Source organism: Cornus florida, unplaced genomic scaffold (genome assembly GCF_030987335.1).
Source record: "Cornus florida cultivar Cherokee Brave unplaced genomic scaffold, ASM3098733v1 CherokeeBrave_3.0.0_Hap2_Chr01, whole genome shotgun sequence".
Classification (NCBI taxonomy): domain Eukaryota; kingdom Viridiplantae; phylum Streptophyta; class Magnoliopsida; order Cornales; family Cornaceae; genus Cornus; species Cornus florida.
The window spans coordinates 70,932,106-70,958,943 of NW_026775571.1; the positions used below are offsets into that span (position 1 = coordinate 70,932,106).

The 26,838-nt window shown below is 33.9% G+C and overlaps 1 pseudogene; it reads left to right on the plus strand.

The window, feature by feature from the left end:
• LOC132299852 (DNA-directed RNA polymerase II subunit RPB2-like) overlaps positions 1 to 26,838 on the plus strand; it is a 71,731-nt pseudogene that overhangs the window by 6,790 nt on the left and 38,103 nt on the right.

Sequence of the window (26,838 nt, forward strand, 5' to 3'; positions counted from 1 at the left end):
TATGCTTCGAAACTCTGCAGAGATTGATCACAAAATAGTTTCTTGTATGCGTATGTCTCTGTAATTTCTTGTAGACACAGAGATTGATCACAAAATAGTTTCTTGTATGCGTATGTCTGTAATTTCTTGTAGACAGAGAGATTTATCACAAAATAGTTTCTTGTGTGCGTATGTGTGTGTAATTTCTTGTAGACAGAGAGATTGATCAGAATAGTTTCGCACCGGCGGCCGGCTGTATATGTTATATGTTATAGGCCGGTGTGTGTATATGTTACCTGAAAAGGCGGTGCGTATGTAAAGGCGGCGGTGTGTATGTTATATGTAAAGGCGGCGGTGTGTATGTTATAAAGGAGGTGTGTGTTGTGGGCCCAATTTTGGCCCAATAGTTCCGTTTACACTCTGATTTTGCCTCACTCAAATCCAACTATATATATACATAGATATATTGCTAGGGTATTAGGTGCTTTTGCCCGACTTATCTACAGGATAATGTGCAAAGCATTCCCTTCTAATGGGTAAGGTAAAGTTCGGCGTTCGGACTTGATCCCAATAAATTGCTTGCACTTAAAGAAAATCGAAACTTTAAACTTGATAAATCCGACCCAAATTTCAAATAAAAATGGAACAATTATTATTTTTAATCATTTCTTCTTAATATTTATATCAAATTGCTATTTTATTAATAAAAAGAAAAAATTCCAATAGCATGTTAAATTTTAGAAAACTGCAGTGAGATGTATTTGGTGACAAAAATAAGTGCGGTTAGATAATAGAGGTTTCATCCAAAAAACGCGTTCACAAAGTTACAAATTGTAACTTTTAAAATTGTGTTTTTAAGTAGACGTAGATTTTTTATGATATTATATTGTTTTGGACAATTTAATCCCTTTTTACTTTTTATAAATACAATTTTGTCCCTAGTGTTAAAAAAATATACAAATATTATGCAAACCAATTTGTGTTGCCTAAAAACGGGAACTTGCTAGTATTGTTGTTATTATACCCTTCCCTTTAAGAAACCTATATATTAGAAATTTAGTGTCCTTCCTTTTAAGGTTTCACCTATATATTAGAAATTCAAGTTATATTAGAAGTTTAGTGGAGTTTAGTTCCATAATCATCCAATTTTTTTTCATTTATCCAAAACCTATATTTATATTATTTCTTGTCCATATATATCAACATGTTTTTTAGATCAACTTCTTGAATCGGGTAATTATTACTTTTGATTAAAACTATCATAAAGCTACAATCAGTATATTCATGAAAAAAACAAGCAATAATTAGTAAAACTAAATTTCGATCTTGAATCCTATACAATTTGAATTTCATAAATACGAGTGCTAATGTTTTTTTTTGTAAGCAAGAATTCATATTAAATAGAACCAAAACAAAATATACAGAGGGTAGGGATACTATTAGTAAATTCGGTAGTAAAAGTGCTTTAAGCAACATTGTTACCAAACAAATTTACAAGTGCTTTAAATATAAAAATCGCTTTATAAAATACATTACCAAACGCATAACATGCTTTTTACTTACAGTAATTTTATAACCGCTCTACTAAAAACGCTTTTATAGTTTAAAGTACATATAATATTTGATTCTCTTATGATCTTATCTAAGTTAACGACACTGACACCGTTTCATTTTTGAAGTGTTGCCATTTTTGAAAATTGAGAATCCATTCATAAATAAGTGAAAAATTTATTATATTACATGAAATTTTTTATAAAACTAATATGAAAATTTTTTTTTGGTGGAAAAATAATGTAGTGATAGCTGTTTACAAGAACCCATGATCTGATGGCCCACGGACCAGTGTGATCCAACCAGAAAGCTTTCCTTGTAGGCTCGAAAGCCCAACCCAATTTTGACCCCTAATTTCAGCTTGTATGTAGTTATAATATACATCTTTCGAATTCCACGTGGCTTGACATTATTTTGCTGTGAAAAAAAATAATAATAAAAAATCATTGCACAAGAAGTTCCAAAAAAATGCCATTTAAAATATTGTAAGCTCTACCTACTATCAGGTTTGATCTTGGATTTCGAAAGATAGGAATTGTAAAGCGCTACAATGGTTCTTTGTGTAAATGTTGTGAAATAAAAAAATTTACTATAACTCTTGGTTAGTGTCATTGGAAGTTAAAAATCAAGCATATTTTATTTTTAAAAGTAGCATGAGGTTAATTGAACACGATAAAATTCGCTGACGAGATTTACTATTGCATTCAAATGATCAACATAAAGATACTTAACTCTGTTTGAGGGTGCTCTCCTTTTTCCTAATAATAAGGGGAATTTTGACCGAGTTGTCACTCAGTAGCTTACGAAAAAAGAAGCATTATTTTTACCTAAAAAAAGAAAGAAAAAAGAAAGCATTATTCTTGATTTTTTTTTATTTTATAATTATTTATTGATTCTCAATGTGTAACAAACCAAGTCCACATCAAATGCCTTTTCTCCTAATCTCTTGAATTTTGAAAATCCCCCGACGTATGTGTCTTAAAAACCATAAATGATGTAAATGTTGTGTACAAATTTTGAATTTGAAAATTAAGAATTAGTAAATGGAACAAATATTCTATTTTCACTGTGTATGTAAAAAAATCACAAAATCTATGTGATGTGACAAAATTAGATATCCATACAATAATTTTTCACTATTTGTATATAAAATTTGGGTTAAAATCATAAAACCCCTATGTTATTTCCAAATTCTTCATATAACCCCCTCAATTATCAAACAACTCCCTGAAGTAAGAGAAACTATCACGTTGACCCCATTTTGTGACGGAACCGTTAAGTTGTTGCGAAATGATAGTAATGTCATTGTTAATATATTAATTATTTATTAGGTAAAATTGTTGATTTTAAATGGCAAGTTTGACATTTGTGTGAAACGACGTCGTGTGAGGTGATACACACTCCCTCTCAAATAAAACACTCTTTCTAATAAAACGATTTGTGCCCTAAGTGTTGTGTTGTATTTGTGTTTATGTGGGCAGTGTATGGAAGCGAGTGCATGTTGAGTGCGACCGTTGAAAGCAAGTATTGTGTGTGTGCAATCGCTCATTGGGAGAAGATCGTGGTGGATTCCAGGTGGTTTGTGTCACATTTGTTAGATAAAATGGTACCAGGTGTGGACAAACTTTGACTCATTGTCGTTGTTTTGTAGTACTTAGAGTTTTATATTCGTTCATTTTTTATGTGGGTCCTTTTTGTTGGGTGGGTATGATTCAAGATGGGTTATGTCAACTGTTTGGGAGTACGATATTAAGGTTTAATGTTATTGTAATCAAAATTAGGGTTTGTTTATAGGGCTATGGTCCCAGTGAAAATTAGGGTTTGTTTATAGGGTATTGGTCCAGTGATCTATAATTAAGTTTTTTGTTCATAATATATGTTTTGCATAATTTATTTTTTGTAATTTATTATTGAAATTAGTTATAAATACTATTTTTTTTGTGGAACTGTGTCAGGACTATTTCTTTTACTTGTGTCATGTTTGCTTTTGATTTTGTTTTGATGGTTTATGATATTTGTTTTATTTAAAAATTATTTGTTTTAGGTTTTAATCCCGCTTTTGAAAAGTTTTACACACTGGAAATGCATTATAGTAGTCTGTTTGGTAGTATATATTTAAGTCCATTTTTTTGGTGGGTCTGTTGAGATCTATAAGGTATAGATAGTGATCTTATGTCAATGATAGAAATTAAGTACAAGATAAGATTGTTTGGTTATCCTCATAGAACAAGTAAACTATTCTACAGGTCTTACATTGATAGGATTGTTAAGGAATTGAAGACTGACAGGGATATGATTGATATGTTCCAAATGTACCATATGTTCTGCCTAATTAAATTATATGTGGTGTCAATTCCTGAAGTAGGAAATGCAATACCACCTGAAGATAAGAATGAGAATAATGTTGATGTGCCTGCAATAACAAGTGAAGATGAGAATCAGAATGATGTTAATGTGCTTATAATACCATATGAAGATGAGAATGAGAATGAGAATGAGAATGATGATGTGCCTGTAATACCAACTGAAGATAAGAATGAGAATGACAATGATTATATGCCTGTAATACCAACTAAATATGAGAATGAGAATGATGATGCGTTTGCAATACCAACTTTAAATTACAGTGATTTTTATATGCCTAAAATTAAATATGGGAATGATGTAGATTACAATGACAATGTTTGTTGGACTTCTATGATGACAACTTTATGGTAGATATGATGGATGCAACAAATGGAATAAGAAATTATGAAGAAGCGTATAGGAGGTTGATGAAGTAAGAAATAATGAATATGCAACTAAGGTGAATGAGGGCAGAAATGATGTTGACCATCAAGTAGATGACGTAACTGAGGATACACAACCTCATATTGAATCTGATAAAGACGATGATAGTGATAAAGCTTCTGAATATGTACCAAGTGAGGAGTTGATGAGTTTGGCTTTTTCAAGTGGTGGAGAGGATGAGGATGATGCCACAAGTGGGCCATCTTATCTAAATTTCAATGTTCATACAGACTTGGGAAACAAGAAACTTGAAATAAGCATGAATTTGGTTGGGCAGCAGAATTTAGAAAAGCAGTCAGGACATAGCTATAAAAGGCAAGTTGGATATAACATTTCAGAAGAATAATGGAGATAGAATCTATGCAAGGCAAAATGTGGGTGGATGATTCATGCCTCTAAAAATGGTGAAGATAAATAATCCTTCCAAATAAAAAAGTTCATTGATTATCACAACTGTACTGGTGTAAGGCACAATAGGCAGTTGACATATAGTTATATTGCAAAGCATTATACTGGAAAAAAACCAAATTGCACATTGGATGGCTTTGTTGAAAATTAATTTAATGTTGAAATGACCAAATAAAAGGTTGCTTGGGCAAAGAAGCTAGCTTTAGAAATGATTGAAAGTGATTATATAAAACAATTTGCAAGATCTAGATATTATTGTGCCTTAATCAAGGAAATAAATTTTGGGAGTGTTGTTAATGTAAGAACAATGCCCTATATTGATGAGGGTACTTCATTCTATAGATTGTTCTTTTTCCTAGAGGCTATGTGGAAAGGATTTTTAATGGGACGTAGACCATTTATTGGTCTAGATGTATGTTTCTTAAAAGGATCCTATGGGGGACATTTAGTGTGTGTTGTTGGTAGGGATGCTAACAATAGCTTTTATCCAATTGCAATTGCTGTTGTTGAGGTAAAATGTAAGGACTCTTGGGAATGGTTCTTTGGTGAATTGATAGGGTTAGTTGGCAATTATCAGAAGTACATATTTATCTCAGATCGATAGAAGGTATACATGTTTATATTTCCATGTATATGGTCATTTATTATCTTACTTTAATATTTTACATATTTACAATATTTATTTTGTCAAATTACAGGGTCTAGTTGAGGTATTTGAGCATAGATATCCTGGAGCGGAAATTAGGTTCTATATTAAGCACATGTATGATAATTTCAAGCAAAAAATCAAAGGTAGTATATTAAGGAACATATTCTGGAATGCAGCCACATCATACACTGAATCTAATTTTGTGCTACATATGCAAGAGATGAGGACAATTGACAAGGTTGTACATGACTGGTTAATGTATTCTTGTAAATGTTTGGGCAAGGTACACATACACTAGAATAAGTAAGAATAACCTATGTGTAAATAACATGTGTGAGTCATTCACCAGCTACATTGGGAAGGAAAGGGAAAAGCCTTTAATTTAAATATTTGAGAGATCAAAAAACAACTGATGCTAAAGTATCAAAGTAATAGAGAGACGATAAATAAGGTTAAAAGATTGTTATGCCCAAAAAATAAAAATAAATTAGATAAGATCTCTGAAGATGTAAGAAGCATGCATGTGGGTTATGCAGGACATGACAAGTATCAGGTGGATAACATGACATGGAATGATGTTGGAATTAGTGATTATGTGAACCTTGCACAGAGAACATGTACTTGTAAGTATTGGGACAAAACTGGCATACCTTGCAAACATGCGGTTGCAGTAATATTGGATAGGAGGTATGATCCAGAACTGTTTGTTGACCCTTATTACTATAGGGAGACATACTTTAAATCTTATGCATATGTGATAACACTAATGTCATTAAGGAATATGAAAAGAGAAGTTAGTACTTCTCTAATACTGCCAACACCTCATAGGGCTAGACCATAAAGACCTAAAAAGAACAAGAAAAGGGGTTTAGATGAGGGTCCTTCAAAAGGTCCAGTGGTGAAGAGGTCAAAATTGATATGCACTAAATGTACTGTCTTGGGTCATAATATCAGGACTTGTATAGCCCTTGAGCCTGTTACAAAACAACCAAAAGGTAAGGGTAGAAGATGATCAATAATAAGAGGTACATGTGGTGTAGGTTGTGGTATGGATGAAACTGTTGATGGTAGGGGTGGGGGACCTGCTTACGTGGTGATAAGAGAGCTAACAGTGGTAGGGGTGGGAGAGTTGGTATAGCAGTTAACATAGGTGGTAGGAGAGCTAACACTAGTAGGAGTGGGAGAGTTGGTGTGACAGTTAATAGAGGTGGTAGGAGAGCTAACACTAGTAGGGGTGGGAGAGTTGGTGTAACAACTAACAGAAGTGGTGGAAGAGTTGACAGAGATGCTAATAGGGCTGCTAGTGTTGTTAGAGGTGGTGGCAGTGGTGACAAAGCTGCTACTATGGTTGTTGTGTTCACAAAGGTTGTGGCAGTGGTGACAAAGCTGTTAGAGGTGGTAGGGGAGTTGAAAGAGCTACTAGAGGTGGTGGTAGTGGTGGCAAAAATGATGGAGGTGGTAAGAGACGTGTTGTCCTTCATTTAGAGGTATAAATTAGAATTTATTATTTCATATTTATTATACATTATACACATATATGTTGACATTTATTGTTTTATTTAATAGCCATCAACATCTACCCAACATTATGGTCTTGGTGAAAGAGTTATTGTTGGTCATTCAGAAGTATAAAAATTGAACCTCTTATTATTTTCTTTTGGTTAAATTAAATTAAATTGAATTAAAACACATTTTGCTAACTAGATGTGTTGTACTTTATTGAATAGGGCATCAACATACACCCAATATGAAGTGGTTCTTATAGACTTTCCATCCACACTTAACACACAAGAATGATGGCATGACAATGAAAGTAATGGCAAATTAAATTGAATTAAAACACATTTTGCTAACTAGATGTGTTGTACTTTATTGAATAGGGCATCAACATACACCCAATATGAAGTGGTTCTTATAGACTTTCCATCCACACTTAACACACAAGAATGATGGCATGACAATGAAAGTAATGGCAAATTTTTGGTGTAACTTCTATGAACATAGTGAAAATTTTGAAGATTATGAACAAAGTTAAGATTTTGTGTAGCTTATCATATGTTTTCTTAATGTTTACTGAAATGACAATATATGTATAGCTATAATGAAGGTGTTGGTTTGATTATGATAATAATTTTTTTGGGAAATTACATGTGCATGTGCTATGTATGTTTTGACAAGATTTTTGACATTATATGCCATGTATCTTTTCACAGAAATGATATTATATGGTCTGTTGTTTTCACATGATTCTATATTTTTTTGCACATTCATTATGGTCCAATTTCAACACTTTGCAAATGTGCATTTGAGGAAAAGTTGCACACTCATTATGGTCCAATTTTAACACTTTTCATACTCATTACAGCTCCAATTTTTTTCACTTTGATTGTGTTTACTGCCATTAGTGGTCCCTCTTCAAAATGCCAAAAGTTAAAGACTTCTAAATAAATACACTTTTGCTCATGCACTTTGACAATTCAGAAAATACATTGCATACACACTTCATAGGGCTTCAGAAAACACTTTCCATACACACAAGCTCATACAAATTCAAGGAAATACATACAATATACGTTGATAGTTCAAAATTAAAACCAACTCACTATTTTATTCCTAAATCTATCAAATATTCAACAACAGAGAACATCACAAACGGGAATTGAATGTATCATACCAGTACTTCAATTCAACAATTTCACCTTCACTAAACTTGCTGTCAATATCTTTAGTATATGCTGGCTTTGTCGAAATCGGATCACACCATGCCCGTAAAGAGCATCTTTTTATGGAACAAGAATAATATATCTTCCCTTTGTTGTTAAACTTATCTAAACAATAGCTGGATAGCCATAATCACATATTATGTTGTTATATATAAGATCTTGCCTAATAATAGATTGTGTGGTGGAAGAAGACATTATGGCTTCAAATAATCAATGTTGGGCTAAGATTGGTTGTGATTTAGGCTTTCAAATCATCAATTAGGGACTTCAATTGATCGATTACGGCTTTAATGGAGGACGATAACTTCTGCTATTGTTACAATGGAAGACACCACTGAAATTAGAGAAGAAGATAACTGAAGCTTTGATCTGTAAAGGAACGTGCAATCTCTTTTATGGTATAATAAGGGCAATTTCATCATTACAAGAGAATAAGGTTATTTTTATTAGCATAATGCAGTCTATGGTGCACGTGATGGTCACTTGATGAGATTATGTTAATTTTAGACAGTTAACTAACGGGTAGAGGGTGATATGATAGACTTTTAAAAACATGAAGGGGTATTATGATAGTTTTTTTAGTTGAGGCGGTTAGTTGATAGTTTTGGGAAACAACAGGAGGGGAGGGGGGGTTTATGATTTTAACCCTAAATTTTAAATGTTAATATATATATTTTTTGGAGTAATTGTTTGGAAACTTTTTACTTTTTAATTATTTCATTTTAATATTTACATCGTAATATTAATTTATTGATAAAAAAAATCCAACAACATGCTATAGTTTATAAAATTAATCATAAATAACCGCTTAAGTAAGATGTTAAGTATGTTACATGGTACCCTTAGATATTGTATATAATTTTTAATTAGTTTATGCAATCGTACATAATTCATATAACACGTACATCGTCTATACAAATGAGTCAAGAGAGGTTGACTTTTTTGAAAAAGTAATGATAGAGAGTTCGACTAGGGATGGCAACGGGGCGGGTTTAACTAAACCTTACTCCGCCTCGTTAGAAAATCCGTCATACCAACTCCGCCACTACTTTAGGACGGGTTTGTAATTTGAATACAATGCCCGCCTACACATCAGTAGACAAAGTACTGACTCCGCATTGCGTATTCTGTTTAATTGCGTGGATGAGGCGGGTTATGCCACTTTATTATTTAGTAAAAAAAAAAAAAAATAGCCCAATGTGCTCAAGTTGGGTTGATAAATAAGTTGAAAGAACTTTTAAATTATTAAATAGTGAATATTATCATTTTAACAGGCCCTTGCAACAAAGCAATAAAGGTCTTAAAAATATTAAATATATTATATATATAATTTTAAAGGTACATATATAATCGGGGCGGGGCATGTTTATCACTACATTCGCCTCCACCCCAAATCCGTTTCGAGTTTTTAATTATTTTACCAAACCAGCCTCAAACCCATTTAAAGACTACCAAATTCACCCCATTAGGGGCGGAGCGGAAACTCGCCGGGTCGGGAAAAATTGCCATCCCTAAATTCTAGGGTCAAACACATCTAACAAAATTTATATTTAGAATAACATTGTGACGTCATCATATTGAATAACATCACGGTGATGTCATTCTCCAATCACATAAAATAGTGTGATTGGATACATGATACCTCTTACCTTGACTCTTGAACCATATGTATACAATATTGGAAATGATATAATTGACGATTTATGTGCCACGACATAAAACTGACTAAAATTTAATGTATCACTCCATTAAAATAATGCATAATCGATCTTTCAAATTGAGAACCTTTATACAAGTGCTATATATATGGGAGAGTACATACAACATCTCTGAATTTATAACCACCAAAGAAACTCTTAATTTGGGGTAATATTTTTTGGCTTTTGCACAGAGAGAATTATAGAAGTTTTTTCAATTATAAAGGTTTTCACCTGCCGATATGAGATAATCCAAGATCATTCAAAGCATAGTGCAATCTCATATGCTTTTTGGATGGAAGAGTAGTGTTGATTGCAATTTTTAAATTTATTTGGTAATAATGTTAAATAAAGTACTTTTATTACTAATTTTATACTAAAAAACATGTGTTAATTTTTTAATATTAAAAATTGTAAAATTCCACTCAGTTCAATACTTTATGATGATCAGCTAGTATTTGATTTTTTTTTTTTTTTTTTAAATCACATATTTTGTTTATGATATAGTGTTTTATTTAGTACTAAAATATAAATAAGTTAAACATAATTTAATGATTATTAATTTGTATTTAATTTGGGATCCTGTGATAAAACTAGGATATTCATTTAGATTAGGATATTCATTTACTGTTGAGAGTCCCCAAAAATTAGGATATTAGATTGCTATTTGTTTGTAATAGGGACAAAGTTATATTTATAAAAAATACAAATAGATTACATTATCTAAAAAAAAAATTAGTTATCTAAACAGATGAACCACACTCAACACAATTTTAAAAGTCACAATTCCTAGTTGACTTAAACACGCTTTTCCTTTTTTATTTTTATTTTACGTAGGCTCTGTTTTAATTTTTCACTAAACATATTCGACGGTATTGTTTTAGAATGGAAGTGTTTTTTTGTGGTAGAAAAGCGACCCAAACACCCACTAAGATGGGTCCCACTAAGCTTGACACCTGGAATCGATATAGAGTGTTGTTACGTTGGGCTGAATAGAATGGGATCCTGATTAGAGTCCAAAAGTTGAACATCTACAACTCATTTACGTGCATAGAAGCTGAAGTGATATCTTTAATATTCTTAATATCAAAGAATCACACCGTATGACTCGTTGTCTTTACTCCAATGAACAATGTCTTTCGTGTCTCTAGCAAAATACTATAAAAGGTTAGTGTAAGCAAATCTTGTATGGTTGGCCCGATGGAGAGAGCTGAACCAAACATAAAATAACCGTTATAAATAACGGAACTCTGCAACATATACCAGATTCAAACCTGGTAATGGAGCCTCAAGCTCTAATAACTGATACTCCATTGAGAATGTGGGGAAGATCCCATTCAATCCAAGTTCTTCAGATTCAGCGAAATAATTCTAGCTTTTTCATGGAATTTGGCAAATTTTTAGCTTTCCAGTGGTAAAAAGCCCAATTTACAAAGGAATGTCAATCCGGAGAGGAAACAAGCTGAATGAAATTCCACCTCGGAATGGAAAATGGGTTGTTTCAGATGATACGGAGGAACCAAGTGGATGGAGAAGGGAATTGAGGGTGGGAATATGGGATAGGTACTCGACAATATGTCTGTGAGAGAAAAAACTAGCAAAATTTGTTTGGATTACAAATCCAATAACTTCCAAGGTGAGTATACTGCTCAAACTCGAGTGGGTTAAATTTATTCTAGCTTCTGGTTTGCTTAAGCTTAATCTAGTATTCTCAAACTCCGGTACTCCAAGACCTTTATCTTACGTTATCTGACGTTGGCCTGTTTTGGTCTTGATTCAGGCCAAATGGTTACATTCAAAACCCCTTTTCCACCATCGTACTCTATCCAAGCTTGGATTGGTTTTTCACTCTCCAACCTCACTCCTTCCTTTACAGCAATATGACTAAAATGATAAGAAACCGGCTCGGATGCAACTGAGGCCATGCTATTGATGTTGATTCCAATATGGTTGCCTGGGGTATCTGGTGCCTCTGTGTGCCCATCAATAGTGTCGAATTCAACAGCAAAGATATGGTTTGAGGGGTTCCCATCATTTGTTGAGTTAAAAATTCCGAGGTAGTGATCCCCTTCAGCTCCAGGAAATTGCGGTGAAGGAGATAAAATGAAGACGAGGCCATAGCTGCCTCTGTTAACATCTTTGGGGACTTTTTCAAAAACAAGTTTGTACTAAAGGAATTAGAAGAGTTGACAGAAGAAGAATGTTTGGTGAACAATTGTATTGGTTGGGGATAGAATGCATGGCCTCTGACTTTAGTAGAAGCTTTGTTAGTAAGCTCAAGAGCTCCACTATGTGGGATGATGGTAGCAAATCCTACTAGAAAAGGTTTGTTTGGTTGAATCCATATCTGTCTGTTGGGTTGCATCCGTTGTAGAGGAAATCAATGGATTGAGAAGGCACAACATCATCAAAAAGGAGGGAGAGAAGAAGAGCTACGGAAATGGGAGTAGCCATGGAGTTAATAAACCTACTCTTGGGGCTATGAGATCAATCATTGATTCTCAATCCAAAGGGGACCTTGCTACACCATCCTGTTTCAGTTCTTAAGTGGTCATTTGTGCACGCTCTAAAAAAATATATTAAGAACTTGGTATTGGTCGCGCTGCTAGTGCATCCTTTTGCAATACCGCCCATAGTTTCATATTGGTCTAAAGGATTATATGCATTACTTTCTTTCCCTGTGCCAATCAAGCTATAAGCTGCCGAAGGATCTCACTGCTAATTTAGTAACCTAGCTTCAAGGCAGTACTTGAATAGCCAAGGGTCTTTTAACATGCAACTTAAAAGCTGGGAACCGGGAAAGAATTTGTGGAGGGAAACACTAAGAAAATGGTTGTGAGGAATCAAGGAAAGATTGGCTGGCGAGTGGCTGTATTTGAGGATCAGAGGGCCTTCTTACAGCCAATTGTAAGTCTGGAAGAGAGTTTCTGAACCATTTTTATCCTTGCTTTTGATTAAGAAGGGCATTGCTAAGGATCTCAGCTGAAGTAGCTTTTTCCATATCCAACTGCTTAGTTGAGGTATGCTAAAATCCCCAAAACATCTCCTTCTGATTAAGTATTTTGTTTGTGTCATAGGTTGTTCTGAGTATTTGACACAAGTTTCCACATATGTTTTAAAATTGCTGCTCTATTTTGTGTTTCCAAGCTACGAAAACCTAAACCACCATTTAAAATGTTGAAGTAGACTTCACTGGTGACACCACTTGACCAATGGATTGGATTGACATAGTTTATTTGGTGTGTATTTTCCGTTTACGTAGCATAGCTCATTATTAAATAGTTTTCAAATTTAGCTTTTTCATGAATTGATCATTTGAGTTAATTAAGTCTTAAGAGGACATTCCTCTTCATTGACTGGTAATGATAAACCAAGATGACTCTGGTATTGTTAAGACACCCCAAGGCAACACCGAAATCAGCATAATAAATTTGTTATGCAGCCCCCTTGAAGCAAAGCAGTTGATGGTTACCTGGGGTATCTGATGCTTCTTTGTTCCCATTAATAGTGTTGAATCCAACATCAAAGGTATGGTTTGATGGGTTCCCATCGTTTGTTGTGTTGAAAATTCCGAGGTAGTGATCCCCTTCAGCTCCGGGAAATTGTGGTGAAGGAGATAAAGTGAAGGCGAGGCCATAGCCACCTTGGTTATCATCTTTGGGGACTTTTTCAAAAGCAAGTATGTACTAAAGGAATTAGAAGAGTTGACAGAAAAAGTATTTTTGGTGAACAATTGAATTGGTTGGGGATATAATGCATGGCCTCTGACATTAGTAGAAGATTTGTTAGTAAGCTCAAGAGCTCCACTTTGTGGGATGATGGTAGCAAATCCATCTAGAATAAGGTTTGTTTGGTTGAATCCATATCTGTATGTTGGGTTGAATCTGTTGTGGAGGAAATCAATGGGTTGAGAAGGCACAACATTATCAAAAAGGAGGGAGAGAAGAAGAGCAATAGAAATGGGAGCAGCCATGGAGTTAATAAACCTACTCTTGGGGCTATGAGATCAAGCATTGATTCTCAATCCAAAGGGCCCTTGCTACACCATCCTGTTTCAGTTCTTAAGTGTCCATTCGTGCACGCTCTGAAAAATTATATTAAGAACTAGGTATTGGTCGCGCTGCTAGTGCATCCTTTTGCAATACCGCCCATAGTTTCATATTGGTCTAAAGGATTATATGCATTACTTTCTTTCCCTGCGCCAATCAAGCTATAAGCTAATTAAGTAACCTAGCTTCAAGCAGTACTTGAATATCTAAGGGTCTTTTAACAGGCAACTTACAAGCTGGGAACCGGGAAAGAATTTGTGGAGGGAAACACTAAGAATCATCTGAGTAAAATGGTTGCGAGGAATCAAGGAGAGATGGGCTGGCGAGTGGCTGTATTTGAGGATCAGAGGGCCTTCTTGCTGCCAATTGTTAGTCCGAAAGAGAGTTTCTGAACCATTTTATCCTTGTTTTTAATTAAGAAGGGCATTGCTAAGGAACTCAGCTGAAGTAGCTTTTTCCATACCCAACTGCTTTGTTGAGGCATGCTAAAATCCCCAAAGCATCTCATTCTGATTAAGTATTTTGTTTGAGTCATAGGTTGTTTTGAGTATTTGACACAAGTTTCCACATATGTTTAAAATTGCAGCTCTGTTTTGTGTTTCCAAGCTCAGAAAGCCTAAACCACCATTTAAAATGTTGAAGTAGTCTTCACTGGTGACACCACTTGACTAATGAATTGGATTGGCATAGTTTATTCAATGTGTATTTTCCGTTTATGTAGCATAGCTTATTATTAAATAGTTTTCAAATTTATCTTTTTCATTAATTGATCATTTGAGTTAATTAAGTCTTAAAAGGACATTCCTCTCCATTAACTGGTAATGATAAACCAAGATGACTCTGGTATTGTTAAGACACCCCAAGGCAACACTGAAATCAGCATAATAAATTTGTTATGCAGCCCCGTTGAAGCAAAGCAGTTGAGGGTGATAGGTTGTATCTTTTTTTTTTTTTTTTTTTTTGGGGACGTTTTCTAACTCTGTTACATATTCAAAGTTGTCAAAATTTATATGTTTACAGACCCATAAGAGTGAGATTCTTTATTTTATTATTCATTTACTGGAAGAAAAAAGAAGATGTGGAAGCCCCATAATTGTGAGATTTAATCGAGTCAATATATCTTATGCCAAACAATTTTCTAATAAATTATAGACCAGAAGAAGAAAGGACATTATAGAAAGGAGATTGTGTTATATATGGATCAATTTAAAGGTAAATGGAAAACAATAAAAGATTAATACATAATTTTCTTTATTGAACACCCATGAATGTGATAGAAGGTGCAGGGTGCATTAAATCGATCAATATGGTTTGGGCAAGTGCAAACAAGACTACCTTAGATATAGTGAAATAGAATATCTGCCTGAAGTAGTTGGGTAAAAAATTGTTATGTTTAACTGAATGATGGACTTCTGATATAAAATAGTCATTGATTAGTTGCTTTAGTTGGTTGGTCAAGATAACTTATGTTAAAAGTTTGACTGAAGGTGGAAATTGAAGATCTTTATGTGATTTTAGTGCGAAGTAGCTTTAGGTGGTTGGTTTTGTAATTTGTTTTTCCTGTGTTCCTGGGTGGTTCTTGGAAAAGCCTAATATTTTTTTATGTTAGTTCGGCTGAACTGAAATTATGGTTTCGCTTATGATAATTGGTTAGCTGTTTTATGACTATATAGTTCTGTAACACCGGCAATCCTGGGTTGCTTTAAATGAACCTATGAGACAAAGGATGTAAAGATTCATCATTGTTTAATTGTAATTGTAATTGTAATTTAAGTTTTACCAGAACCTATTGTATTTATTGGTTAGTTAATGCAATTGTATGTGGGAGATACAATTCGGTAATTGTTTGATGGGAAGCAAAAATGAAAACAAATTTTGTGTTGGTCTGAGTTCCTTCTTGATGTTGGATTGTCATTTCTTAGTTTTTTGCCTAAGAAGCATGGACAATTCTATGGAGCTTCCATGTTTGTGACATTTGTAGACACTTTTAGACACGTGTTTGAACTTGTCCTTGGCTGTAATTTCCAAATAAATTACATTATGTCATAAACTTGGCCGGTGCAGCTAAGGCACTGCCCAAGTGATTTTTGTAGCACAAACACATTTTAAGAGGAATCACATAAGACAATTTTGAAAACAAGATGACATGCCCGAATTATTCAACCTATCTTTTCTATGGTATACGTGGTCACCACAAATACAATTGTAATGGCAAAAATATGGTAAAAGTATAGTAGTAGTATATTTAATATAATTATCTTTCTGACTTTAAGTCTCATCTTCCACATTATAAATTAATGGAAGTTCTACATATTTTATATAATAAATATGCCTTACAAAGCGCCTTTTTCCAACTATTTAGGGTCAGCATTTTATATAAATAGATATACAAACCATGTTTGTATTCTGTTCTGTAAAAATAAATGTGATTTTAAATGTTACAAGAGAAATAAATTATTATTGTTATACTATCCATAGAGTAAATAGTTTTGTTGATTGGTTGATTGAAAGTAGAAATAGAATTTCCTTTATGGGTTAACTTTGCTTCTTGGTAGTAATGATTATGGGTGTCTTGCAGACCATCTATAAGATTAGCTTTGGTCAGATATATTTTAGTAAGCCAATGATGTCAGATGGAGAAACGTGACTTTGTTTCCGAAGGCAGCGAGATTGAGGAATCTAACATACTCAGCTCTGTTGTATGTGGATGTCACTAAAAGATTGATAAAAAAAAAAAAAGGGCATGATGGTGAAGAAGTAACTGAAACTCAAGATTTTACTAAAGTCTTCATTGGGAAGGTATGCGAATTGGATTCCGAACTGATGTAAGTTTGACAACAGGGAATAGGCTCTTATGCCTCTTTGTTGTCCTTCAGGATTGACTTTCTTCTTCTTTTTTGCCATATGCTTTAGGTTCCTATAATGCTCCGGTCGAGTTACTGCACATTATATCAGAATTCAGAGAAGGTTTTGACGGAGCTGGGAGAGTGTCCATATGATCAAGGTGGGTATTTTATTATCAATGGGAGTGAAAAGGTTCTAATTGCTTAGTAGAAGGTGAGCACCAATCAAGTCTGTGTTTAAGAAGAGGCAGCCAAACAAGTATGCCTATGTGGCGGAAGTCCGATCAATGGTGGACTCCCAGAACAGGCCACGCAGTAGCATGTTTGTGTGGATGCTTTCACAGAATTGTGCCAAAGGGGTAATGGGCATTAAATATGGTGTTTAGGGGTATTTTTTGGAGCACTCTTTTGTTTTGTTTTTTTGTTTTGTTTTTTTTTTTTTTTTTTATCCCCTTTGAATTCTTATGGAATTTATGAATTTTTTGTTGTTGTTTTTGGGTATGTTATGTAACTGCAGGGTTCCTACCCTTCCATATATTCGGACTGAGATTCCTATTATAATTGTGTTTCGGGCATTAGGATTTGTTGCTGACAAAGATATATTAGAACATATTTGCTATGATTTCTTTGACACTCACCCTCCTTGGAAGAAGCATTTGTAGTATAAAATCAACAGGTAACTCTCCCACTGTATTATATCATCATTTAAATTTTTATATCTGTTATCCTTTTTTTTTTTTTTCAACGGGCAGTTAGTGTGAGATTAGCTTTTCTTTCTGGTTTGCTTTGTATTGAATAAGCTAAACTTCAAGCAATATGAATAAATATAGCGGTTCATGTTTCCAATATGAACTAAACATAATCTTCGGGCTTGCTGGCATTTAAATTGTTTTTCCCTTTCAAAAGTAATGTCCTTTCAGTTCTAATTCATATTTGATTTTTTAGCAGCTTCAATATATTTGTTTAGGTTTCAGCTCTTGTTTCCTAGATTGCAAATTCAGTTTCATTTATATAAATTAATTAATTTTGGGACTTAATCTGTATATGTTATTGTAAATGTTAGCATCCATTTGATTTCTTCTCTCTCTTTTCTTTTCTTTTTTTTCTTTCTCGCTTTTCTTGTGGTGATGTGGCAGTGTGGCCTTACTGAGATGGTTATGCTTTTCTTCCTGTATTGCAGGTTGCACTGGACTACATCGGGAAACGAGGGGCCCCTGTCGGTGTCACAAATGAAAAGAGGATCAAGTATGTGTTATGATTGCTGGCTGTTGCTATACTCGAGTGTAAAGCTATATTTTGTGCTTCTTTTTTTGTTTAAGAAGAGTCTCCTGTTCATTTACTTCATAGGTATGCCAAAGAGATCCTCCAAAAGGAAATGCTTCCTCATGTTGGTGTAGGAGAATATTGTGAGACACAGAAAGCTTACTATTTTGGGTAGGTTTCGTCTAATTTGAATATGTTCCTTTTTTGTGGCTTCTTAGTGATTTAGAGAGACACTAATTGCTTTTCTACCAGATATATTATTCACCGGCTTCTGCTACATGCAATTGGACGAAGGGCGGAGGATGATAGGGATCACTATGGCAATAAGGGACTCGATCTTACTGGTCCTTTGCTTGGTGGCCTCTTTCGAATGGTTTGTCATTGCTTGAATATTTTGGAGCTTCTATGACCATTTGAAAGTCCTTGATTTTCATTTGGGTTTTCAATGATTTTGGGTTTCTAAAGTTTTGGTGGTTGTTAATCAGCTAGTCAGAAAGTTAACAAGGGATGTGAGAGCTTATGTTCAGAAGGTTTTTTTACATACGGAGTCTTTTATATAGTTTATATTTGATGCTTTTGCTGGTGCTTGAATGTATATAATTTTGTGCATCGTGCAGAGTGTTGACAATGGGAAGGATGTTAATCTGTAATTTGCAATTAAAGCTAAACCAATTACTAGTGGCCTTAAATACTCACTTGCTATTGGGAACCGGGGGCAGGCAAATGCAGCCGGTGAATGTGCAGTATCATTTTTAAAATGTTCTCCGATTTCTATAGGTGTTAAATCGCCTAACATATGCCTCCACTTTGTCACACTTGTGAAGATTGAATTCTCCAATAGGGCGAGAAGGTATTTTAGTTTTCTCTGTCAGTGTTTGTTCAATGAAGCTGTTAAGGGTCTAGATTTCCCCATAAGAGCTCTCTCTCTCTCTCACACACACACACAGTTTCATCTATGTTGCAACTCCATTGCTTGTTTATTTTTTCTTAACCTTCAGCTTTAACTGTGTTATAAATTGCATTTACCAGGGAAACTAGCAAAACCACGGCAGTTGCACAATTCCCAATGGGGAATGATGGGCCCTGCAGAAACTCCTGGAGGACAAGTGAGTTTGCTGCATAATATAGAATTCTGCGTTATAATTTGCATCTTTTTCTACGTACATTTGTGTGTCATCTGGTGTTACATTAGGCTTGTGGACTGGTAAAGAATCTTGCACTGATGGTGTATATAACAGTTGGATCAGCAGCATATCCCATTTTGGAATTTTTGGAAGAATGGGGTACTGAGAATTTTGAGGTAGACTATTTTGATTTTGGTATGTGTGGCTGTTATAATTTTAATAAGCTTCTTTCCTTGGTTTACAATTTTCCTTTTAATTTAGTTCAGAACAACTTTCAAAAAGAGGGCTATTTTGATTGACCATCAGAGTGTAGTATAAACTTTCACATACAAGTATCAACAGATTCACAAGGACCAACAAATCAAAAACTACGTTCTTACTGATCAAATCAAAATAAAAAATATATATATGCAATTCAAAAATTTATTAATACACAATTTTGTAGCCTATAAGAATACAAAAATAGGAAGAAACTACTCTGCTAAATTCTATCTTTGGATGTCTCTAGTAGCATGGATTAGGAACAACCCAAATGGGTGCTGGTTGAATCTTCTGCCAATCATCTTCATCTTCATTAATCACTTCTATACTCTGATTCTCCATGTCAAACCTGCCCGTGTCATGCCCATACATGTCATTCTCACCCAAATGATCACAATAGTAATTGTCCGTGAAGTAAATCGAATTCCCTTTACAAGATGGAAAACCCTTTGCTGAATGTGACACAGATTGATTCCGACCCAAAAACAGCACGCGATCATCGCCTATTGATGCCAGTTGTTCCCATGTTTTCTGACTGAAATCCAGCTTGTAAACATGAAATAGCTTTGTCAAGTGAGAACAAATACAGCATTGGTTCTCTTCATCAAGAAGGTCTGCCTCATGAACAACTACACCGTCCCAGCGAACATGATTCCCAATATACCTCACAATAAGCAGCAGATCACCCTTTGATTCCACTATGTAACTTTGAATGGTATAAAGATCATCTCCAAGAGAATTTTCAAATTCCACCCTTTTCTCAGGAAAAATAGGCTCAATCTGCATCTTTTTTGCAGGGACAGAATTATTGAAATCCCAGATTTCAACTGAAGCTGTTTCACCCAAAGCAATAATATGATCATGGTGAGAAATGATATCACAGTAGGCATGATCTGCACCGTCCAGGGCAGTCCATTCACTGTCTCCATACTTCCAAAAGGCAAGCTTGGGATCAATTACACCATATATTACTCCTACCCAGTAGTTGTTCTTACTCTGAATTGGGTCTGATGAGAGTACAACTTTCTTAATATCCCGGACAAAGAAGCAATGAAGGCTTGTTTTGCGAACTTCAAAAAGAGGGAGTTGAATCCTAGCCCCCAAGAATGGATTGAAGATATGTGGGAATGCTTCTTGGTCCAACAAAATCAGCCACCCATGGGATGATCCTTTGCAATTACCCAAGTGTTCTGGAATATTCATCATCTGCTTGTACACTTTTTTCTCTGTAAAATTGTATAAGCAAGGGCTATTTTTTTTGCCATGATCTGGACCAGGAAGCAAGAGCAACGGTTGATCAAATAGGGGACTCTCTAGAGATGATTTTATGGCTTCTGCAACAGAGCACCAAGAACGACACACTGCTCCGGCGCTAAGCAAATCGACCACAGACAATCTGTTCAGGATTGACTTCCACAAGTTAGTGGGGAGTCCAGACCAATTCGGTGGTGTTGATGATGCTGATGTTTTTCTTCTTTTGATGCGATGACCCAAATAGGTTTTCTTGGAAATCACTGCCATGTCTATGTCTATGCTTCGAAACTCTACAGAGATTGATCACAAAATAGTTTCTTGTATGCGTATGTCTCTGTAATTTCTTGTAGACACAGAGATTGATCACAAAATAGTTTCTTGTATGCGTATGTCTGTAATTTCTTGTAGACAGAGAGATTTATCACAAAATAGTTTCTTGTGTGCGTATGTGTGTGTAATTTCTTGTAGACAGAGAGATTGATCAGAATAGTTTCGCACCGGCGGCCGGCTGTATATGTTATATGTTATAGGCCGGTGTGTGTATATGTTACCTGAAAAGGCGGTGCGTATGTAAAGGCGGCGGTGTGTATGTTATATGTAAAGGCGGCGGTGTGTATGTTATAAAGGAGGTGTGTGTTGTGGGCCCAATTTTGGCCCAATAGTTCCGTTTACACTCTGATTTTGCCTCACTCAAATCCAACTATATATATACATAGATATATTGCTAGGGTATTAGGTGCTTTTGCCCGACTTATCTACAGGATAATGTGCAAAGCATTCCCTTCTAATGGGTAAGGTAAAGTTCGGCGTTCGGACTTGATCCCAATAAATTGCTTGCACTTAAAGAAAATCGAAACTTTAAACTTGATAAATCCGACCTAAATTTTGAATAAAAATGGAACAATTATTATTTTTAATCATTTCTTCTTAATATTTATATCAAATTGCTATTTTATTAATAAAAAGAAAAAATTCCAATAGCATGTTAAATTTTAGAAAACTGCAGTGAGATGCATTTGGTGACAAAAATAAGTGCGGTTAGATAATAGAGGTTTCATCCAAAAAGCGCGTTCACAAAGTTACAAATTGTAACTTTTAAAATTGTGTTTTTAAGTAGATGTAGATTTTTTATGATATTATATTGTTTTGGACAATTTAGTCCCTTTTTACTTTTTATAAATACAATTTTGTCCCTAGTGTTAAAAAATATATACAAATATTATGCAAACCAATTTGTGTTGCCTAAAAACGGGAACTTGCTAGTATTGTTGTTATTATACCCTTCCCTTTAAGAAACCTATATATTAGAAATTTAGTGTCCTTCCTTTTAAGGTTTCACCTATATATTAGAAATTCAAGTTATATTAGAGGTTTAGTGGAGTTTAGTTCCATAATCATCCAATTTTTTTTCATTTATCCAAAACCTATATTTATATTATTTCTTGTCCATATATATCAACATGTTTTTTAGATCAACTTCTTGAATCGGGTAATTATTACTTTTGATTAAAACTATCATAAAGCTACAATCAGTATATTCATGAAAAAAACAAGCAATAATTAGTAAAACTAAATTTCGATCTTGAATCCTATACAATTTGAATTTCATAAATACGAGTGCTAATGTTTTTTTTTGTAAGCAAGAATTCATATTAAATAGAACCAAAACAAAATATACAGAGGGTAGGGATACTATTAGTAAATTCGGTAGTAAAAGTGCTTTAAGCAACATTGTTACCAAACAAATTTACAAGTGCTTTAAATATAAAAATCGCTTTATAAAATACATTACCAAACGCATAACATGCTTTTTACTTACAGTAATTTTATAACCGCTCTACTAAAAACGCTTTTATAGTTTAAAGTAAGTATAATACTTGATTCTCTTATGATCTTATCTAAGTTAACGACACTGACACCGTTTCATTTTTGAAGTGTTGCCATTTTTGAAAATTGAGAATCCATTCATAAATAAGTGAAAAATTTATTATATTACATGAAATTTTTTATAAAACTAATATGAAAATTTTTTTTTGGTGGAAAAATAATGTAGTGATAGCTGTTTACAAGAACCCATGATCTGATGGCCCACGGACCAGTGTGATCCAACCAGAAAGCTTTCCTTGTAGGCTCGAAAGCCCAACCCAATTTTGACCCCTAATTTCAGCTTGCATGTAGTTATAATATACATCTTTCGAATTCCACGTGGCTTGACATTATTTTGCTATGAAAAAAAATAATAATAAAAAATCATTGCACAAGAAGTTCCAAAAAAATGCCATTTAAAATATTGTAAGCTCTACCTACTATCAGGTTTGATCTTGGATTTCGAAAGATAGGAATTGTAAAGCGCTACAATGGTTCTTTGTGTAAATGTTGTGAAATAAAAAAATTTACTATAACTCTTGGTTAGTGTCATTGGAAGTTAAAAATCAAGCATATTTTATTTTTAAAAGTAGCATGAGGTTAATTGAACACGATAAAATTCGCTGACGAGATTTACTATTGCATTCAAATGATCAACATAAAGATACTTAACTCTGTTTGAGGGTGCTCTCCTTTTTCCTAATAATAAGGGGAATTTTGACCGAGTTGTCACTCAGTAGCTTACGAAAAAAGAAGCATTATTTTTACCTAAAAAAAGAAAGAAAAAAGAAAGCATTATTCTTGATTTTTTTTTATTTTATAATTATTTATTGATTCTCAATGTGTAACAAACCAAGTCCACATCAAATGCCTTTTCTCCTAATCTCTTGAATTTTGAAAATCCCCCGACGTATGTGTCTTAAAAACCATAAATGATGTAAATGTTGTGTACAAATTTTGAATTTGAAAATTAAGAATTAGTAAATGGAACAAATATTCTATTTTCACTGTGTATGTAAAAAAATCACAAAATCTATGTGATCTGACAAAATTAGAGAACCATACAATAATTTTTCACTATTTGTATATAAAATTTGGGTTAAAATCATAAAACCCCTATGTTATTTCCAAATTCTTCATATAACCCCCTCAATTATCAAACAACTCCCTGAAGTAAGAGAAACTATCACGTTGACCCCATTTTGTGACGGAACCGTTAAGTTGTTGCGAAATGATAGTAATGTCATTGTTAATATATTAATTATTTATTAGGTAAAATTGTTGATTTTAAATGGCAAGTTTGACATTTGTGTGAAACGACGTCGTGTGAGGTGATACACACTCCCTCTCAAATAAAACACTCTTTCTAATAAAACGATTTGTGCCCTAAGTGTTGTGTTGTATTTGTGTTTATGTGGGCAGTGTATGGAAGCGAGTGCATGTTGAGTGCGACCGTTGAAAGCAAGTATTGTGTGTGTGCAATCGCTCATTGGGAGAAGATCGTGGTGGATTCCAGGTGGTTTGTGTCACATTTGTTGGATAAAATGGTGCCAGGTGTGGACAAACTTTGACTCATTGTCGTTGTTTTGTAGTACTTAGAGTTTTATATTCGTTCATTTTTTATGTGGGTCCTTATTGTTGGGTGGGTATGATTCAAGATGGGTTATGTCAACTGTTTGGGAGTACGATATTAAGGTTTAATGTTATTGTAATCAAAATTAGGGTTTGTTTATAGGGCTATGGTCCTAGCGAAAATTAGGGTTTGTTTATAGGGTATTGGTCCAGTGATCTATAATTAAGTTTTTTGTTCATAATATATGTTTTGCATAATTTATTTTTTGTTATTTATTATTGAAATTAGTTATAAATACTATTTTTTTTGTGGAACTGTGTCAGGACTATTTCTTTTACTTGTGTCATGTTTGCTTTTGATTTTGTTTTGATGGTTTATGATATTTGTTTTATTTAAAAATTATTTGTTTTAGGTTTTAATCCCGCTTTTGAAAAGTTTTACACACTGGAAATGCATTATAGTAGTCTGTTTGGTAGTATATATTTAAGTCCATTTTTTTGGTGGGTCTGTTGAGATCTATGAGGTATAGATAGTGATCTTATGTCAATGATAGAAATTAAGTACAAGATAAGATTGTTTGGTTATCCACATAGAACAAGTAAACTGTTCTACAAGTCTTACATTGATAGGATTGTTAAGGAATTGAAGACTGACAGGGATATGATTGATATATTCCAAATGTACCATATGTTCTGCCTAATTAAATTATATGTGGTGTCAATTCCTGAAGTAGGAAATGCAATACCACCTGAAGATAAGAATGAGAATAATGTTGATGTGCCTGCAATAGCAAGTGAAGATGAGAATCAGAATGATGTTAATGTGCTTATAATACCATATGAAGATGAGAATGAGAATGAGAATGATGATGTGCCTGTAATACCAACTGAAGATAAGAATGAGAATGACAATGATTATATGCCTGTAATACCAACTAAATATGAGAATGAGAATGATGATGCGTTTGCAATACCAACTTTAAATGACAGTGATTTTGATATGCCTAAAATTAAATATGGGAATGATGTAGATTACAATGACAATGTTTGTTGGACTTCTATAATGACAACTTTATGGTAGATATGATGGATGCAACAAATGGAATAAGAAATTATGAAGAAGCGTATAGGAGGTTGATGAAGTAAGAAATAATGAATATGCAACTGAGGTGAATGAGGGCAGAAATGATGTTGACCATCAAGTAGATGACGTAACTGAGGATACACAACCTCATATTGAATCTGATAAAGACGATGATAGTGATAAAGCTTCTGAATATGTACCAAGTGAGGAGTTGATGAGTTTGGCTTTTTCAAGTGGTGGAGAGGATGAGGATGATGCCACAAGTGGGCCATCTTATCTAAATTTCAATGTTCATACAGACTTGGGAAACAAGAAACTTGAAATAAGCATGAATTTGGTTGGGCAGCAGAATTTAGAAAAGCAGTCAGGACATAGCTATAAAAGGCAAGTTGGATATAACATTTCAGAAGAATAATGGAGATAGAATCTATGCAAGGCAAAATGTGGGTGGATGATTCATGCCTCTAAAAATGGTGAAGATAAATAATCCTTCCAAATAAAAAAGTTCATTGATTATCACAACTGTACTGGTGTAAGGCACAATAGGCAGTTGACATATAGTTATATTGCAAAGCATTATACTGGAAAAAAACCAAATTGCACATTGGATGGCTTTGTTGAAAATTAATTTAATGTTGAAATGACCAAATAAAAGGTTGCTTTGGCAAAGAAGCTGGCTTTAGAAATGATTGAAAGTGATTATATAAAACAATTTACAAGATCTAGATATTATTGTGCCTTAATCAAGGAAATAAATCTTGGGAGTGTTGTTAATGTAAGAACAATGCCCTATATTGATGAGGGTACTTCATTCTATAGATTGTTCTTTTTCCTAGAGGCTATGTGGAAAGGATTTTTAATGGGACATAGACCATTTATTGGTCTAGATGTATGTTTCTTAAAAGGATCCTATGGGGGACATTTAGTGTGTGTTGTTGGTAGGGATGCTAACAATAGCTTTTATCCAATTGCAATTGCTGTTGTTGAGGTAAAATGTAAGGACTCTTGGGAATGGTTCTTTGGTGAATTGATAGGGTTAGTTGGCAATTATCAGAAGTACATATTTATCTCAGATCGATAGAAGGTATACATGTTTATATTTCCATGTATATGGTCATTTATTATCTTACTTTAATATTTTACATATTTACAATATTTATTTTGTCAAATTACAGGGTCTAGTTGAGGTATTTGAGCATAAATATCCTGGAGCGGAAATTAGGTTCTATATTAAGCACATGTATGATAATTTCAAGCAAAAAATCAATGGTAGGATATTAAGGAACATATTCTGGAATGCAGCCACATCATACACTGAATCTAATTTTGTGCTACATATGCAAGAGATGAGGACAATTGACAAGGTTGTACATGACTGGTTAATGTATTCTTGTAAATGTTTGGGCAAGGTACACATATACTAGAATAAGTAAGAATAACCTACGTGTAAATAACATGTGTGAGTCATTCACCAGCTACATTGGGAAGGAAAGGGAAAAGCCTTTAATTTAAATGTTTGAGAGATCAAAAAACAACTGATGCTAAAGTATCAAAGTAATAGAGAGACGATAAATAAGGTTATAAGATTGTTATGCCCAAAAAATAAAAATAAATTAGATAAGATCTCTGAAGATGTAAGAAGCATGCATGTGGGTTATGCAGGACATGACAAGTATCAGGTGGATAACATGACATGGAATGATGTTGGAATTAGTGATTATGTGA